The sequence below is a fragment of the Sus scrofa genome, chromosome 3 (assembly GCF_000003025.6).
Source record: "Sus scrofa isolate TJ Tabasco breed Duroc chromosome 3, Sscrofa11.1, whole genome shotgun sequence".
Lineage (NCBI taxonomy): Eukaryota > Metazoa > Chordata > Mammalia > Artiodactyla > Suidae > Sus > Sus scrofa.
Genome location: NC_010445.4, coordinates 47,391,636 through 47,404,442, shown reverse-complemented (window position 1 = coordinate 47,404,442; position 12,807 = coordinate 47,391,636). Strand labels below are relative to the sequence as shown.

The following is a 12,807-nucleotide window of genomic DNA, read 5'->3' as shown; positions in this document are numbered from 1 at the left end:
ATCAGCGCAGGCCTGTCTGGGGAGCAGGTGCTGCTCCACCTTGAGAACCACTGGTCGTTTGAGTGGAATTTCTTCATTTGACCGTGTTTCCTGATGGGGGCGGTGGAGCTGGGAGTGGGGCATCGTGACCTGCCTCATGGGCCCACAGGGAGTGTGTGTGCCAGGGGTATCTGCACCAGGGGCCCCTGTGATGTGGGCATCTGTGCTGGGGTTCCTGCAGGGGCCTGGAGTCCCTCGCTGCTTGTGTCCTCCACCTGAAACCCAGCTGGGTCCTGTCTCCTGGTTGTTCTTCAACCTCAGCTCATTCCATCCTCTCCCTGACTCCAGACAGACACCAGGAGCTCATGAAAGTCATGTCTGAAATCTCCCTGGGTGGCTCCCGAGGGCACAGGAAGAAGCCCCTTTCCTGGCGGTGCCCACCTTGGCCTCTGTGGTGATTCACTGATTACTTGCCAAGTGTAGGCTCACACACATGCAGTGACACTTATGTGACACTGTGAGCAGTGCCTTACATGGGAGTTTGGGGGTGGGAGCTGCTGTTTCCTGCAGAGGAGGGCCGGGAGGGTTTCTGTAACATGGTGACAGGTAGCAGAGACCTGAGTGGATGGCACACGGGGGTCCTGCAAGAACTCCTGGGCGTCAGGAACAGCAGGTGCAGCCCCTTGTGGTTGGTGGGGGGTACAACCGGGCAGCCAGGGTGGCTGGAGTGTGGTCGGGGTGTCACTGAGGGGTTGGCCAACCAGGCACCATCCTCCGTGGGGGTCCCTGTCCCCCTCGGGTACCTGCCTGTAACTGAGGGGTCCTCTTGGACAGGTTAACAAGCTCCTCCAGGGAAAGACGGACACCTCAGACACACATGGGCTCATGAAACCAGTTAGGACTGACAAGCAGAGGCCCTGCTGCCCTAGTGACTTCAGCCCCTGCTAATGGGTGCTGACAGAGCCAACGTGCTTGGAATCCACACAGTCCTCCCATGAGGCGGTGCTACTCTGCTTTCCCAGGTACCTGGGAGTAGCCTGAGGAGCAGGACCAGGGCGCCTGTCCCTCGAACACGGAGGCTGTGTCCCTCCCCACTGCCCCAGCCCAGCATCCTTTCCCAAGCTCTGCTGCTCCCACAGCAGTGCCCGCTCTGGTCCAACCCTGCCAGGACATGGCTGGCCCAGCATCCAAGGAGAGGATCGGCTTCTGGAGGGGAATCCCTCGGGGCTCATCTGTATCCCTGCAACCTGGGTACTGCCGTGGGGAGGGAGGGGCTGCTGGGTTCTGGAAGGAGAACATTTTGCCTTCCACCCCAGCTCCAGCCTCCTCAAGCCCTGACCTTCACATGCACAAGTTCTGGGGTCCTGCTGGCAGGGGCTCTGGGAGCTCTGGACCGCCTAAATCTCACCCCCTCTCCAAATCGTTATACTGTAAAGCTAAACTTTGATGTAATTTACAGCAGCCCCCCACCCCTACCCCAGACCTCACCTCCAGAGGAGTCCAGGGCAGTGGGAGACCCTGGCATGAAGTGGTTGGGCAGGGCCGCTGCCGCGTAGCAGGAGGAGTTCCTGGGCATCACTTAAGTCTGAGCCCCCATAGCACACCCTGAAGGAGTGGTGTTGGCCTAGCTCACAGATTGTCACGCAGAGTAAATGGAGGGCACTGGAAGGCAATTAGTGTCCAGGAAAGGCTGGTTTACATGAATATTTACCGAGCACCTACTGTGTGCCAGGATCATGCCACAGACCAGAGGGACCCCACCCCCACTCCCGCATCCTCAGGGCACTGAGCCCACAGCCACCATGCTGGGTGGGGCATGGGTGCTGCTGCATCCAGTCCCCAGAGGAAATTTTGTTTCTGTGACTGAGGCTGTGAGTCCTCCTTCCTTTCCATTCTCTGGGCCAGGAACCGAGCTCAGGCCTTATGTTTCTCTGAGGTCCCCTCACAAAGCCTTAAGCAAGACTTGGAGCACAAGAAAGCCTCCAGGGACCCCCAAAGTGCTCTTTGGGAAAACAAGGAAGATGCCCAAGGCACTGTCCAGGCTTCTGAGGAGACCTGGGGCGGCAGCAGCGGACAGATGTGCAGCCCCACGGAGGCCTGGTTTTTGTGGGCCTGCTTTGTTGAGTTGATGCTGTGGGAGGCAAGCAGCTGGGTCTTCGGGGAGCACAACACACATTGGTGGGTGTCTCTATTCTGTGGATTCTGTAACCCTAAGGAGAGCCCAGCATCCTATTGCTCTGAGTTTTGCAATCTTCGCAAAATAAATATTTGCCTTTAAGATGAACAACTGGGAAAGCCGTCAGGGTAATATTCTCACCCCCCCATCCCCACTCCCGGCCAGTCCCAGAGGTCGGTCGAGAGCTGTGTGTGGTCTGTTTGGATGATTTTCATGGGAACCCGCAGCAGCAGTGTCGGAGAAAGTTTAGTCTCTTGGTTTTTAGTCGACTCAAAACTGTGTCCCCGGCCACTGCCACAGCCTCGCCTTGCTCTCCCCTGTCCATAAAATGAGGAGAAAGTGGCTTCAGTGAGTGCCAGCAGGGCATGAAGGCATTGCTTGGAGCTCAGGACCAGCCCTGCTTGAGGCCACTGGGTAGATGAGATGCCAGCTGGGCACTCAAACCTCTGAGGGATGGTGTCTGCAAGTCCCTCTAAATGTGAAAGGGTTTCTGCTGAACTTAAATGACACTTATTGGCAGGTTTATCTCCCACAATGGAGCCCATCAGCAGAAAACCACACCACGTAAATCTCGTGTCCTTTTCAGATGTGCTTTGCACTCCTGTCTTTCTGCAGACAGAATCATTTAAATAGCCCCAGAGGGTCCACTCTGATTTTCTTCATTACGGGCAGGAAGTCTGCAGAACAGCCATTTCAAGCCATTATTATGAACTAAACCTAAAGAAGATGAACCTTAGGAGTCCCAAGGCACCTTCAAGAAAGTGCATTTCAATCTTTTTAAGGATTAGGGTTTTCCAGGCCAGAGGTAATATTTGTAAGGCAAGAACATAGGCCTCCATCAAAACATTAAACCATAAAACCACATCTACCAGGTAAACAACATTAGCTAAACTGATAGACACTTGTGTCCCATCCCACCCCCCATGGTCTCTGGTACCCCCTGGAGCCCGGCCAGATGCCAGATGCCCCCTCTTCCCTCAGGACCCGTCCACCAGCTCTCACTGCCCTGGACTTCCTGACCTCCTGCCCAATCCAGCTCCATGGCCCTGTTACTTGGGGACAAAATGAACTGCCCAGGGGCTGATAGTCACATGCTGGATGAGCTGGGCGGCCAGGGTTCTTCCTAACTCCTCAAGGGCCAAGTACAATGGACAGAAGCAGCTCTGACGTGCCCAGCCGAGTGCTAAGCCATCTCTAAGTCAGTTCCTCAACAGCTCACCCAAAACGTCATCTCTCCCCCAGTGCTGGGAAGCTCATCTCCAGCTCTCAGTGCTGGGGAGCCATGGGGAGTGAGGGGAGCTGGCAAGGCACGAAGGGCTCTAGGCTGAGTATATGGTAGGGCTGCAAAGGGGTGGAAGGCCCTGTTTGACTCTATAAGAATGTTGTGTTTTCTTTCTATTTTAAGACTTAAAAATGTAAGCATGTTTCAAGTTGGAGTCTAAAATTTTTCTCAGAAAGGGCCCTCTGTTACTGTTAATTGCAAAGAGAGATGTTGAGTTGAAAGGCCAATTGCTCCTGCTGCCTGCCTCCCACCCACCAGCCACGCCAGCTCCCCTGCCCACCAGCCACACTAGTGCTCTCAGGAAGAGGCTATCTGCAGACTGAGCGATGGGAAATGGGTTTCAAACTCTCCCAGCTGACATGCTGTGGGCCCCGATGGTCCCAGAACAACACAGACAGCCCTGAGTTACTATACATTTTTGTTTGTCTGCCCACTGCCCTCAATGGCCTCTAGCCCTGCTCACTCTGTCCCTGGGTCTCCTCTCTCACCTCCTCCTGTTCGCCCCACCTTCCACTTCCCGCTGGGGTGGGAGGCCTCAGGTCCCCCCACCCCCGTCCCCTGGGGCTCTGCTCAGCCCACCCCTCCGATTCCACCTGGGTATTTCCTCCTGGCACTGACTTTACTGGAGTGTCGTGTCTCTGGACTGAGGCTCCTCTCTTCTCATGAGAGGCCAAGTGCCACAAAGCAAGGGCTTGTCTCCCACTGCCTGAGGTGCCATGGTGTCCCCACATCCCAGGGCAGTGCCTGCCATGGAACAGAGGCTCAGAAAAGATGCATCTGGTGAATGAATGAACATACATTAAAACCACCATGAAATCCTACCTTCTCTCTCTTGGGCATGATGCTTAAGAAATGTGGAACTGGAGAGTTCCCATTGTGGCTCAGTGGTAATGAGGCCAACCAGCGTCCATGAGGACCCAGGTTCTACCGCTGGCCTTGCTCAATGGGTTAAAGATCTAGTGTTGCCATGAGTTGTGGTGTAGGTCTCAGATGTGGCTCAGATCCTGCATTGCTGTGGCTGTGGTGTAGGCTGGGAGTTAGAGTTCTGATTCGACCCCTAGCCTGAGAACTTCCATATGCCACAGGTGCAGCCCTAAGAAGACAAAAACAAAAAAAGAAAGAAAAAAAAATGTGGAACTGGAAATATGGAACACTGACATTTTCGTGAAAAAGGTTTGGCCTGCTAGCTGTCAACCCACAGCCTCTTGGTTTGCATTTATAATCCAGATCTGTGTGTCTGTCTTCACATCCTGAGAAAGTGCCTTATGCCAGGATTACGGTGCTGTTGGCAGAAATCTCTTCCTATTATTTTCAGGAGACTAATACCTTACTTCAGTAATTGGGCTCGCTTTTAGTTGCTGTATCCAGCCTCTCAGTGGTGTCATTGAGCAGTGTTGATCCTGAGGGTCTAGAAACACCGCAGAGAGCCTGGCTTCCCAGCACTGGGCCCTCGAGGCTCCTGTGATGGCAGCACGACTGCGCCTGCTGAGTCCATCAGGAGAGGGACTGGCTGGCAGGGCCCATCCCAGCGAGAGCAGAGCACGGCCTGACTGCTGCCTGTGGATGGGAGGGGCCCCAGCTCAGCAGGCGGGGTGGCCCACTCTTGCTGCAGGTGTGGCTCCCCGTGTGGGGCTCATCACCACCATCCACTTTCCAGGGACTGCCTGTCCGAGATGGAGAAAGGCCTCCTGGAGTCAGTTCTGTGAGAACCATGTGCCCAGGCCTCTGGGCATTTCTAGGGGTCCCAGTGTGTGCCTGGTCCACCTTGAGGCTGACCAGTGGGACTCCAGGCACCCAGCCTAGAGAAGTTTGGACTCTGCACCCAGAGCAGCTCCGCAGGGGATCTGCCTGCTTGTGGCCAGGGTACTTTGCAGGCCCTGCAGCCCCTCCCCCACGGTGTAATCAGAAGGACAGGTGGCCTTTCTCTGACATGAAGGAGCCCTCCACCCCAGCCACTGGTGCAGTGAGTGTGCTCCATGGTGGGGTGGCAGCAAGGCCCCCTCGTATGCTGTAGGGCGAGGCCCACCCTGCTTCCGAAACCTGGGTGGAGCTTCTCCTGAGCTTCCACAGTGTGGGTTAGATGCCTGGGTGAAGCCCAGGGTCCTGGGGACAGACAGTGATGAGCAGTGACACAGTGTAGTCTCACTGTTGGTGCTCCCTGGCCCCAGGGCCACAAGGAATTTCCTCTTAGCTGCCAGAACATATGAGACTGAACCTCCTGAAGTGACACTGGTGACTGCACTACAGGTGGACAGCAAGGGCACATTTCCTCTCCGGTTTCCCTCTGTCACCAACCCCAGTGCGGGTGACTTGCAAAGGGCGTGGCAGCAGGACCAACACAACCCCAGACCTGGGGGTGGATCCAGCACCTCCCCTGCTTGTCCCCACAGAGGCAGGAACAGAGGGTTTAGGGTCAGCTGCCCTAACCACCCACAAGGAACATGGCACGAGCGGGGCACCAGATGTCACAGTCATCGCCAGCCCTGCGGCGGTGGGCAAGTCCCTTTCCCCATCTAACTCTCGATCCCCTCACTTGAAAAGCTGGGAAGTCTGTAAAGTGAGGTGGAAATGAAGGGCCCAGCTGAGTGCCTGGACGTGGGTTCCTTTCCCTCACTTTACTTTTTAGGGAAATGGTTCTTGGAGATGGAATAAAAGTCCTGCCTTTGGGTGTGAGTTCAAGGTGAACAGCAGTAATGAGGTGGGGGGTGGTGCCCTCCGGGTGCTGGGCCTTTGTTTCCTAATTGATCTAATGTGCTAAGTGAGCTTAATGAAAGTTAATTAATGATACTATTGGTGGGTGGGATTGCCTAGGCAGAGCCTAAAACAGCATCAAAGCAAAGAGCAGGCAGGTGTCTGCTGGGATAATTGAGGAAACCGGGTGGGAGGAAAGCCACTGAGAGAAGTGCAGGCAGGACTGGGGGTGGGGTAGGGTAGACCGCAGGGCTGGTTTCCAAAGCGCCATCCTGTTTACAGCTTCTGTGTTTGAATTTCAGGTTTACCTGAGTCTTTGAAGCTGGGCTCCTGGGCATTTCCTTGAGAATGTATTTCATTTTTTTGGAAACCACAAAAGTCATTCACCTGGACCCAGAAAGAAGACTCAGGTGACCTGGCTTTCATGTGGTCTTTGGGACCTAAGGAATTTTGATAGGGAGATGCTTCCCGGTTAAAAGTCAGTGTGGGAAGTGCACCCTGCGAAGTGGGGGTCAGTCCTGGTGTGAGCAGGGCAGGTGTGAGCAGGGCAGGTGCTTCAGGGGACACAGTGACACCCAGGAGGAGGGTGAGCCCCACACCTCTGCACTGCACAAATACGCATCTTTCACAGAATGAAAACTTTGTTTACTTTTAGAAACTGGATCGTGGCCAGAAAATGAAAATCAAACATTTCAGGGAAATTTTATTTACCCTTTCGTCTCAAAGACATGTGCTTCCAGAATTACCTTCCAAAAGTGCTGTCACAAAATTCGCCTGGCTCCCTTGGGGGAAGGTTTTAAGTGGTGATGACTTAGAATCTCAGGGCACCAAATTGGGTGGGAAATAGTTCACTTATTTGAATTGATCCCCCTTTTCCGTTAGTTCATTATGGATTTTTACCTCTTTAATATTTTGATTTAGCTGTGGTTTCACTCTGGGTTGGAGAGCATCTCAAAATATGGATTCAGTACCACAGAGCTGGGGGGCCTGTGCCCCCTCCTCACCCTCACTTCCTTCAGCCTCACCTCCTTCTGGGTCGGGGGTTGGGGGGGGTGGCTTCTGCTCTGCTAATGTAGCTCCTCACTCCACCCCATATCGTTTCAACTGTCACTCTGTTGTTTTACCTCATCTGCTGTCCTGGCTGTCCTAACACCTCTGGCTTCCACCAAGCAGGTGCAGCTACAGCAGGATGATGGGGAGTCAGCCCAAACTTCCCCCTAAACTGTCAGAGGGTTGAGTGGAAACTCCTGGCTGGAGGTGAGAGCCGAAATCACCAGACGCAGCCCCACCCTCTCACTCTCCTCCGCCCCCACTTCAAAACAGGCCACGACCTCTGCCTCAGGCCTGATTCAGAACCACCTGGGAAGGTGGTCAAGGGACCCCGGGTGGGACACGGGTTCAGAGCCCAGTTCAAGCCCAGCTGCAGCTCGCCTTTCCCAAGACCACACTTTCAGGCTCCTGGAGACCACGGGTCTCAGGGGCCCAAATCTCAAGCCTGTTAAGTTCACACAGTTTGGCTCCTTTGCCAAATGCACAGCCAATAGTAAAATGGGGTTTCGGATGTTTTTCTGAAAACAAAGGAACAATCTCAGGTCTTAGAACCAGTAGCGCAGATGTACAGCAACCAGGAAAGCTTGTTCAAACGCAACCCAAAAATGACACGCATCTCAAAAATGCACTCGGGCTGTCTCCCGGCGGTGACACCTCAGTCTCAGCCACAGCCAAAGACTTTAGGAACCGAAAGAAAAGGACCAGGCTTACCGGACCCCGGTGGAGGCTCGCTTCCAATCCCAGAGGGTGTCCCTGGAGAAAGCCAGGCTTCCGCTCCCTGGGGCTCCTGGGTTCACAGGTGGCCTCCTGGCCGTGTCCCAGAGTCAGGTGCTGCCGCGGCCGGCAGCCGTGGGGCTGCCTGGGCCAGGCTCCGCTCCGCTTCAGCCCCCTCTCGCCTGCTCCCAACTCCCCTCCGCTCCCCGGCTCCTCGACTCCCCGACTCACCCTTAACTGCTCCTTGGTGCGAGCTGGGAAACGCGTCCCAGAACCTCTGAGCAGACTCACCTGCGCCACCTAGAGGCTTCTCCCCGCACTGCGCGCAGCAACCGCACAGGTGGGCCCCTCTGCTGCCGCCCCACGCACCTGGCCCTGACTTCCTGCTCAAAGATACCCTATGGAATTAGTAAAGGCATTAATTCGATTTTTTTGAGGGGGTGGTTGTCTCGCTTCTTTCAGAACAACTAGAGCCTTTGGGCTCTGGAACTCCAGAAAGTTAAATTAGCATTAAAATACCATTAATCAAAATGTATGCACTCAAGGACCCCCCACTGAGATGGCCATGGGCAGGGCTGGCTCCTCCTTTCAGCTGTGATCCCTTTCCCTGTTCCTGCCTGGTCCTGCCCTCCCCTCCCCGGATCTCCTTCAGGGTGAGTCACAGCACTGACTTCTCTTCCCTCCCCCAACATCCCCACACACCACCCTGCACCCCAACAAATCAGATACCTATATACCCCTATAACTCCAGACAATCAAACACCCCAAAGAACTCCAGACAACCATACACCCCATAGAACTCCAGACAACCATACACTCCCTATAACTCCAGACAACCATACACCCCACACAACTCCAGACAACCATACACCCAAAGCAACTCCAGGCTCAATTTCTACCCCCTCCTCTTTCATCTGGTCTTGTCCACCCAGATACGTGTAGGTTACTTCACATGTGACAAATAACAGTTTAGAGGGAAACAGACAGAAATGTGTGGACAGGTAAGTGTCCTGGGAACAGACTTTCCTCTGCCCTCCCACCCCCTACGAGTAGAACCCCGATTCCCAACTTACTACCACCTTGATGACTGTCCAGACAGAGGAGGTTTCAGTGAGGATTTTAACCTGAATGTTAAGGTTTGCACCTTTATTCAGCCCATGCTGAGCCCAAACTGAAGGTTTGTGACAAATCACAATTCCTAAAATTGTTAAATTAGGAACCTAGGTAGGCAAATAAGAACCACGTACGCTGGACTAATCTAGAATTTCTCTTGTGCGTAATTTTGACTTTTGGGCCTGTTCTTTTTGTTAAGTGTGTTTGAGGATAAAGATTATCTTCAGTGTAACTTTTTGTTTCTATTGGAAATTAATGGCGACTTTAAATTTACCAAAAAGAGATGACATTGATATTGCCAAAAGAGAGGGAAAAAGGAGAACATGTTAGAATGGGCATAGAATATGGTGCTGTAGTAGAGGCCAGAAAGGTTTTTCCTCTTTTTAAAAAATTCGAAGAAGCTTCCATCAAGAAAAGTAGTGGATGGTTGTACCACGTGCAATTTTTAGTCCAATGAACATGAATGTACAAAGTAATTCCATTGATTAAGAGAAAGAAAGAAATGAGAGATTATTTTTTGTCTTTTTTTTTTTTTCAGGGCCGCACCCATGACATATGGAGATTCCCAGGCATATGAAGTTTCCCAGGCTAGGGGTCGAATCGGAGCTGTAGCCATCGGCCTACACGAGAGCCACAACAACTCAGGATCCAAGCCGCGTCTGCGACCTACACCACAGCTCACGGCAACACTGGATCCTTACTTAACCCACTGAGCAAGGCCAGGGATCAAACCTGGATCCTCATGGGTGCTAGTCAGATTGATTTCTGCTGAGCCATGACGGGAATGCCTATTCCTTACCTTCATCACTGAAGGGTCTAGAGCTTTGAAGATACCTAATTTCTATTTGGCACATTTCCTAAAAGAGTGAAGCACGTGAAAAATAGCATAAAAAAAAAATAAGAATAGGAATCAAGATGGCAGAACATGGGGAGTTCGCTGGCAGCTCAGCGGGCTAAGGCTCTGGCATTGTCACTGCTGTGGCTCAGGTCGCTGCTGTGGTATGGGCTCAATCCCTAGCCCGGGAACATCTGTTTAAAGAAAAAAAATTATAGAGCATGGTTGGGTTAGTGGGTCTCGGGCTCTGTGCAGAATGGAGTGTAATTTAAACACTTGCAGGACACAGATGCCCGTGCCCTGACCTGCCTGTCCAACTTGGTGGAGGGCACACAGGTACCTGGCTGGAACTCTGTGCAGGACGGAGCAATCCCAACTCTCAGCTCCATGGAGCCACATCCCTGCAAGTGATCACAGAGACTCCCAAGCTCATCGGAAACACACCCAGATTGAGAGGGACGTTCTCCTAGCAGATCAACAATTCCCAGTGAATGCAGCTGACCATAATCTGGTCATCGTCACTTAAAATCTGTGCTAATACTGGGCTCCTGTTGGGTGAGCAGGAAGAAAACTCTGGGCACCCACTCATTCCTCCAGAAGAGTCTGCTCCTGTGCTGATGGGTTCACCCACCACTTACTCACTCAGCAGATGCCATGGAGAACTGCTAGGAACCAGGCTCGGCCAGAGGCGCTGGTACCACACAGAGGAAATGGCCAAACTCTGCCTCGAGAAGCTGATGCTCTGGGGAGGCACAGAGTCATCAAGCTACCAATGTTGGATGAAATCAACTTTCTGGAAGTGATAAGCAGGCCGAGGGTGGGGGGAGGCCACCTGGGCTGTGTGGGTGGGATTACTAGTGTATGCTGGTGACCGTTTCCTGCTATCTAATTACTGTCTGAAAAGGTGGCCTGGGCCCAAATCCACAAAACCAGGACCCTCCGTCCCAGGAGCTAAGCCTTTACCTGGCAGTCCCCACAGCAAGCCCACTTCTGATTACCTACTCAAAGTTTACCCCAAGTTCCTTCTGGGAAATTTCATTGCTCAAATCAGAGGAAGCTTATGAGTACTGGATTTTTTTTTTTTTTTTAAGACCCATGGTGGGTGCTCTGTGATATTAAGTTATTTAGAGTAAAATGCCTGCAGCTCTGTCAGCTTCATGGAATCTGCAGCTTGGAGTCTGTCCCAGAAATGGAGTGAACAGAACAGTGGGCTCCTCAGGCCCATCCCGGTCCAGCTGCTCCCCTTTCCCTGAAGGATGCTGTGCCTGGAGCTGCCAGTGGTCAGGGCACTGGGCCAGCCCTTCTGAGAGTCTACCTCTAAGCTGTACCTCTAATGCCCAGCCACTCATGCCTGTCACAGAGCTGTGGGAGAAAAGGCAGAAAAACAAATATTCGTGACAAGTTCTCGCCATGTCATCCTAAAAGTGCAGATCCTGGCTAGGGCCCTGGTCTGCAGATGCCAGAGATATCAGAGTGGAGTTGGGTGGGTGTGAGGGAGCAGGTAGCTGGGCCCCCAGGCTGAGAACCGCTGGGACTCGTCAGGCTGAGTAACTTGGGCCTCGCTTCTCTTTGATGCTTTAAGGAGAAAGTTAATGGCAGGAGCTGAGCTCTGCTGGAGAAAAAGATAAGATGACCATTCAATCACTCCTTGGGTCAAGGAGACCTCCCTAATTACACATGCGCAGTAAGACTCCTAGGGGTCAGAAAGGGAGGGGGCGCCAGGCCATTATAGGTCCTGATACCATCCTGGCATCCTTTGCTCTGGAGCCCATCTTTGCCGAAAGAGGCGCACACATAGTGGGGAGGGTCTTGGGTCAGGTGTGAGAAAAAACAAGACGATTGGCCAAAGGAAGACAAAGACTCAGGAAAACTGTCCTATATAAGATTTAAATCCCCTCTCTGGTACCCTCTTCATTTAGGGGAATGCCTGCACCTGAGCTCCTTCTTTGGGTGTGTGTTACGGCTTTGCTTCTGCCTTTGATAGCCTAATTCTCTGGGTGCTCACCCACATTTGTATGACAATAAACTTTGTACTTGTTTTCAGTTTTTGCCTCCTTGAAACATTTAGCCTCTAGCTAATCTAATGGTTAGGGTTCCTGGTTTTCACCAAGGCTGCCCAGGTCTAACCCCTGACCAGGGAATGCTGTCTCTCTGAGATCCCTGCTGTCTCTCCCCAAGATTCCTGCTGTCTCCCTAAGATCACTGCTGTCTTTCCATGATCCCTGCTCTCTCTCTCTGAGATCCCTGCTGTCTCTCCATATCCCTGCTGTCTCTTCCCAAGATCCCTGTTGTTGAGGCAGAATAATAGTTTAGGTAGGTAGTGTAGGAACATGGGCTTCGATATATTCCCTGATTAATGTCCATGGTTTAAGATTTGTAAAAACTAATCCAGACAAACAGGGCTTGCTTGTTGGAAGATTAACTATTGAAAGTACATTTGTTTTACATCAAGGTGGGAATTGACCCCTGATCTATATATTTGACTGTTAGCAAAAGGATATTAAGAGTGGAGACTCTACGTCCAGGGGAGAGAAGAACAAAAGGAGCATCCCCAACTCTAAGGTCCCTAGTGGATGAGGACTGATACATATAACCTGGGCAAGGCCAATGGGAAAAAGGACTGATATCTGGATTCCTCGGTGGTACCCTCATTCTTAAGAAAGAAAAACCTCCATAGAACAATAGGGAGAGGGACTCTTCCTCCCCATCCCCGTGTCTGTGCTGGGAGCTGCTTATCTTCCTGTAATAAAGACTTTTGCTTGCTACCTGTGTATGTTTGCAAAGTTCATTCTTTGGCTCCGTGAACAAGAACCCAGATTCTGGTAACACTGTCTCCCTGAGATCCCTGCTGTCTCTCCACGATCACTGCTGTTTCTCTGTGATCCCTGCTGTCTCTCCAGATCACTGCTATCTCTTTCTGAGATCCCTGCTGTCCCTCCATGATCAGCAGGCAGGATGTGAGGTGGG

The 12,807-nt window shown here is 52.4% G+C and overlaps 1 protein-coding gene across 4 annotated transcripts in view; it reads right to left on the bottom strand.

The window, feature by feature from the left end:
* The window catches only part of EDAR (ectodysplasin A receptor), a 69,932-nt gene extending 61,792 nt beyond the window's left edge, over nt 1-8,140 (bottom strand). For all 4 annotated transcript variants that reach the window (XM_013995872.2, XM_013995874.2, XM_013995875.2 and 1 more), the window contains exon 1: nt 7,890-8,140. The gene's annotated coding sequence lies outside the window, so the exon portion shown is untranslated. The remainder of the gene's footprint in view (nt 1-7,889) is intronic.